Here is a 6697-nt window from a genome sequence, read left to right on the forward strand (position 1 = left end):
TCTCCTCTTCTTCTTCTTCTTCTTCTTCTTCTTCTTCTTCTTCTTCTTCTTCTTCTTCTTAACCTTAATGGCTAGTCTGACGAGAAAAAAAAAAAAAAGAAAATCTCTTTTTTTTAGACTTAATGTTCTATAATCTATTCTAAACTCAATCTTAAACGAGCATATATTTTTTCTTTTTCTTTTTTTGAAACAGATACTCTATGAGAAATTATTAAGGAAAAACCCCTACAAGAGAAAAATATTTTTTGATTTTTTTTAGGAAGGAAATCTAAAGAATAGACCAAAAAAAAATATTTTGAATTTCAATTTGATATCCTGAGGAAAGATTTCGAAACGAGAAATGAAAAAGATAAAAAATGTTTTTGGATTTCAGTTTTGATTACCTAAGGGAGAAACTCTAAAGATAAACTAAAGAAAACTTCTAAAGAGGTATCAAAAGAAATTATTTTTTTTTGAATGTTTAGTCTTAATATATTAAAGGAAATATAAACGCAATTCTTTTTATTTTGAGTTCTAGATATTAATTTCCTAAAGGAAAACCACCTCAAAAAACAAATTCAATTTCTAGAATTAGTATTATAAAGAAAACTTCTAACGCAAATATAAAAACGCAAAATCTCTTTTTTTGGATTTTTTATTTATAACACATTTTTTTCAAATACAAAATAGGAAGTACAATAACATAAGACTCGTCAAACTTAACTAGACTATGACAGACTCTAACATCACCTAAAAGACTCGACATTACTGTACAAAACTAGAATGTAAAAGACGACACAAAAAGAAAAACAGACTCAAAACATAAAAAAAAAGTCTCCTTAAGCAACTCATGAATGCAACGGCCCTTGGGCGTCTGTCATGCTCCGGCTCTGGTAAGTAGATCCACACCTGTATGAGAAAAATAAGACCAAATAGAGTTAAAGACCTAGAACACTATGTGAGACAATAACACTTCCTGTTGGACACATGCAAGACATGATTGAGGCTATTTTGGCAAAACGGCCTGCGTGGCCAAAAGTGGCTAGACATGCAAGATTTGGCTAAGACCCCGCGAAACCAAGAACCTAAGACTCACTAGGAAGACCGGACCCTATATGGGTTGCCTACGCATCCCGCTCCGAAATACGAGAATCAGGTATGCGTAATTCGGGAAAATTGGATACGTGCGAGAATTTAAAAAAAACAATTGATTTGGAGAAAACATGTTTTTGTCTTCTTTTTTTTTTTTTTTTGAAAAATGAAGGAAAAGTGCAAAATCTTTTTGGATTTTTATTTTTTCATTTTTTTAAAAGATAAACATAACTGGGCCCTACTTGCTTCATTTCACACTTCACCCTCTTTTCTTTCTCATTTACCCTCAACCATCATTGGTCTGCCAAGTGACCATTTTACCCTTGAAGAATGCAATATGTAGCACATAGGATGCATCAGGATGATCTTTTATTTTTTGGGTATACCTGTCCTAGACGGACCCAACCCCTATGTTGAGTCCCCTAAGTCAAATGCACGTGATGCAAAAAAACGTTCCTATTAGGGATCCGACATGAGGCTATGTTATTCTAGGTTTAAACCTGGGGTTGTGGTCTAGACCTGGCTTACCCGAGCGGACAACTCGAGCTGAGGTGGGAGCAATGTACCGGGAGCACGAAAGTCTACCTGGCCTTGTTGCTGACTCAAGCCTCGTTCTATTTGGAATGACTTCTAACAAAAGAAATGGGCCACGCGTACATGTGCACCATATTTTTAGAAGACTCAGAAGGGAGGCGTAAGAAGACATTTAAATACAGTTCAAATAATATCAAAGCGGTAAATAAGCGGCAATTAGCACATTAGGCCCACAAAATACAGTAATATCAACAATAAATAAAGTCAAGTAAAAATCACATTAACAAGCTCGAATGCTTGAACCCTGAACCAGAGATTCTGGGTTCTTGTTCCCCAGCAGAGTCGCCAGAGCTGTCACACCTCCTTTTTTACTCGAAAGGGCATATAAGGAATTTTTCCAATTAAAGTGACAATAATCGAAACGGGATTATTTATTCAAATTCAGAGTCGCCACTTGGGATAATTTATGGTGTCCCAAGTCACCGGTTTAAAATCTCGAATCGAGGAAGTTTGACTCTATTCAAAAGTCTACGAAACCAAAAGACCGGGTAAGGAATTCTATTAACCCAGGAGAAGGTGTTAGGCATTTTCGGGTTCTGTGATTTTAGCACGGTCGCTTCAATCATACCTGGCTTAATCAATTTGTTTACTTACGTGTTTTAGAACATATGTGCTCTTTCCATTTTACTGCTTTTAATTGCTTGATTTACTCGTAATTATGGGGTTATTTTAAACGAGTCACGTGTACGTGTACTCATTTTGTTTGGCACGTCAAGAATCATGTCATGCGTACGTGTCCACGATTAATCACGCTTTATTAATATTAAGAAAGTTTAGTCGAAGTTGCGCGAACGCATACCTCGATTTATTTTTAGAATCATAATTATGTCACGCGAGCGTGTACACAATCACGATGATAGATTAATAACGCGCCTAAAGCATTCTACGCATATTTATTATTCTTCCTAAACTTTGAGATTATCGTGAAGGCCATAGGTTATGGAAATTATTGTGGAGAAATATGGAATTTAATTACTATGATTATTTACAGAATGAATCACTCTACTAAGTCTACAAATTGAATAATTCCTACCAAGCGGTGCCAAATTCTAAGACCTTATTTGTATCATGTTTAACGTGGTGACATGAAATTGCTGATCAATAACAAAGCAAAATGGTACCATATAGCCTAGTGGTATTACCGGGAATCTCCGACCACTTAATATAAATAGGTGTCATTATCTTTGTTATCTTCTTAAAAGCATTCACAACCTACTCGGTTAAGGACAAAGATTCAATTACACATCCACAATCATCTAAGTTAACCCCCAGTTTAGCTTCAAAGCAAACTTAATCAAATGACGGCATGTCAAAACAGTTGAATAGAGCTTAAACACATAAGAGCACTAAACGAAATAACTAGAGGCGTGACAAGCGCCTGAACATTTGTGCATCTTTTCTCAAGGAAACCAACAAGAATGAACTAAGAAATTAAAGATGGAATCTTGATATTCACTTACACTTGAAAACCATCAAGACGTGAAATGTGCAGCAATAAACGCGCTACACAAAATTTCAGCTTAAAAATGTAAGGGAACACCAAACCACAAAGAAATCAGAAATCAGTAATGGCCTAAGGAACAGAGCATCCATTTATCCATCATGCATACATGAAACTAATACTCGAAATTACAACAGTACCAAGATTTCGCAAACAAAAAAAAAACAAGAGAAGCAATCTAAGTGAGACCCAAGTCCTCCATCACCTCCACTAGTCTCGTAAGCAAGCAGTCAAACGGAAACAAATGAAATCAAACAAGACAATTCAAGAGCCACGACACAAGATCTGGAAATTAGAAAGATAGGTAAAGTTAGAGCATGACCTTTTAATAGCAACTTTCTTTATTTTAAACATGAAGAAACTCCATTGAAGGCCAGATCTTTGAATCAACGACCAAAACAACTGGCCAGAAAACTTGCGCTAAATGTACGGAAATCTCGAACCAAGACCGGGACTCGAACGACGGCGACGAACTCGACTCGATCGGAACAGAATATTACCGCAAACGACTCGATAGTGGCTATTTTTTGCGACTGGTTTTAGTGACTGTTTTGGCTGACTCTAGGCGGGATCTTTCGTGCAGATTTCAGCTAATTTCTCTTAGAGATTATGGTGGTATCTGATTTTTTTTGGAGAAATTTCGGGGACGGCAGCAGCGGTGGTCGATTCTTGGAGAAGGGGATGTAGTAGCCGTCGTCGGTATTCTGGTTAAGCTCGTCGGCGGTCAAATGAGACAGAAAACAAAAGAGAGAGAGAGAGAGAGCGCTTTTGAGGGGATGGGGCTGAAGGTTTTTGAGAGGTGATGGGGTCGGCGGATGCGTAGGTTTGGTGAAGGCTGGTGGGTTGGGCGATCAGTGAGGGTGGCGAATGTTTCTCTTCATGGGGGTGGCTGCTCTCTCATTGTTAGGTTGACAAGGAGATCTCCAGCTTTTGTTCAGCCATTTTTTAGTCAATTAGGTTAGCTCTCTTTTTCTTCTGTGAGAGAGTGGGGAATGGCTGATGTTGTTCAAGAGCAGGGGAGTCCGTTGCCTCTCTAGGTTTTTGGGGTTCTCCGTGTTTTTTTAGGTGCTGAAGATAGGATGCTGATAATGTCTAGGTTTTGGGATCTTTAGGGTCTTATGGGGTTATGGGCCAAGGGAATGGGCCATTCACTTTGGGCTTTTATGGCCAGATTTGTGTATAGGCTTAATTAACCAAGAATCTATCCACCCTACATCAACTCTTGCCTATAAAGTAAAAAATAAAGATAAAAATACTACCAAAATATTAATTAGCCCTACTTAAGTAGAAATAACTATTAAAATAAAACTAGTCGTTAAGACAAACCTATTATTGTACTTTCTATTTTTGCGACAAAATAAAGTAAAGGAGTCAAAACTAGTTGAAATAGTGATATTAGGCCTAAACTAAATATTTAAATGCCAAAATATGCAAAATATTGGGGAGGGTCAAAAATTACATGTCTACAGGATTCTTTGTTCGAAACCTTTCATAGGCCTATCTATGGCCATCTCCGTTTGTGAGTATTATTTTCTTCCTGTTTATGGCTCGAATCTATGGTTTTAAACCAGGTCTCTTCCATCTCTGTCACTTTTCTTAAAATCCTAATCTTATGCTACCTATGTCAGTTCAGAACCTTGAGATCTGAAACGTTTAAGTGTTATTTGGTATTTTCTTCAAAAAACCCTTCTGTTTTCCTTATTATTATTCGATTCTAGTGTTTTCTAGGAACTAGGGTTTCGTCCTAAGTTCTCTTCAAAGGGTTTTTAACTTCCAAGTGTTTGAATCTCATTATGTTATAGGTTTGACTAATATTGTGTATATGCTTTAAACCCTAGGTCTTTCTGTTTATTGCACTGATTACTTCAATCTTTTTCCCGTTATTTGTTTATCTCTGTCAATCAAATATATTGACTGATTTTATATAGGGTTCGAATTATATATTCCTGTTAAAATCAGTACTTCTCTGTGATTTACCTATTTTCCTTACTTGTGATTTTAATTAGTACTACTTGCCTTAATTAGACTATTAGTCTGATTTAGGGATTTAATTGACTCTTATATGGTATATGACTGATTTGTTTACCTTATTTGAATCCCAATCTGAATCGTTAAGAGATTCTCCCCTAATTCAAGGGGGTCCTTTCCGGATTCTTCTATGGGAATTGATCGAGTTAAGTCCCCAATTAACTGATTGATTTATTTGATTACCCTGTTTTATGAACTCTGATTTATTCTTTACCTTATTTGTCCTATCTTACTAAGTGCTATACAAACTCTCATTCTGACTTCTCTAAAAACGGACAATAGTTCAAACACACACAAACTTTCTCTCATCTCTCTCTCTGCTACTTGTGTTCATTGCTTGTCTAGCCGGCTGAAAGCCAAGGCTAGGCTGTTGAATCCTGCCTACTTTACCTTCTATTTCTGCTTCCTTTAACTAGTATGTCTCTATTCCTAATGTTGAAGCTTGAACTTAAGTGCTCCCTCACATGTTACTTTACCTCAGTCTAATCCATGCCTCTTATGTATTCTAATCAGCATGCTTATTACTGTGTTTAACTTTGTCTCTTTCCTTTTTATCATCTTAATTAGCATGTTTACCTTCTGTTTAAGTTTCAAGCTCTTCTGTTCATTGCTTTAGACCAACATGTTTACTTCTGTGTTCAAATTTAAATCATTCATGTTTATTGTCAACAAGCTTACTTCTGTGTTTAAGTTTCAACTTTTCCTGTCTATTGCTTTAAGTCGGTGTAATTATTTCTACCCTTAAGTATGGCTGTTAGACTTAGGTATCTCTTGTTAACTAGCATGCTTTCCTACCACCATGTCTCTATGTGCTCCTGATTCAAGATTCCTGTGTTCCCCAACCCCTGATCCCCTCTCTGTGAAATTATTTGTCCTCGGTATGCCATATGATCACTTAGGGTTAACTAATAAACCAAGTTGAATGTGAGTCTTTGCCTTGAGGTTTTGTGACTATGTTCTGTGTGTTTTTGGTTTGCTAAACCTTTGTTCAGAATGTCTCCTAAACAGTTTTTCTCTCCTGATATGTCTTCATCTCCAAACTGTTTCACACTTCTAATGTGTTTTCACTTCTAAAACTATTTTCTTAAAAAACTCTCTCCTGTTTTCGACTCATATTCTTAGAACACCTTGGGTCTTGCCCCTCCAGTGTGAGCATTGCTTAGGAGTCCATGAGGCTCCTCTGAACTTTGACACACTGGGGTTGGCTTTCCACACTTTCTCACAAAAAGGGTTGCTTTGAAAGTTCTCTGGTGTGAGCATTGCCCGGGGTCCCTGAGGCCCTTGGGATCTTTGACACACCAGGATACCATTGGGTGTACTATGAGAGTGTTGGCATGTTCATACTTGATTGAAGGCCTGATTTTTCAAGTTGATGGTTTGGGCCTGTTCAGGCTTCCTATAGTTGTAGCAATTTCAATTCTGTAATTCATTATTAATGTTGGTCTGTAATAATAATTCTTGTAAACAGATATTGGGGAAAATAGTAAAAGGGAGGATTCTAGT

The 6697-nt window shown here is 36.9% G+C and overlaps 1 long non-coding RNA gene across 1 annotated transcript; it reads right to left on the reverse strand.

Moving 5' to 3' along the window:
• Window positions 1-603: 603 nt before the first annotated feature.
• LOC109207748 lies at window positions 604-4271 on the reverse strand. The gene is made up of 2 exons (XR_002065055.1): window positions 3489-4271; window positions 604-888 (listed from the first exon to the last, which is right to left on the reverse strand). It is a non-coding gene; the product is annotated as an uncharacterized LOC109207748 (long non-coding RNA).
• Window positions 4272-6697: the final 2426 nt, after the last annotated feature.

This window comes from Nicotiana attenuata, unplaced genomic scaffold (assembly GCF_001879085.1).
Source record: "Nicotiana attenuata strain UT unplaced genomic scaffold, NIATTr2, whole genome shotgun sequence".
Classification (NCBI taxonomy): Eukaryota; Viridiplantae; Streptophyta; class Magnoliopsida; order Solanales; family Solanaceae; genus Nicotiana; species Nicotiana attenuata.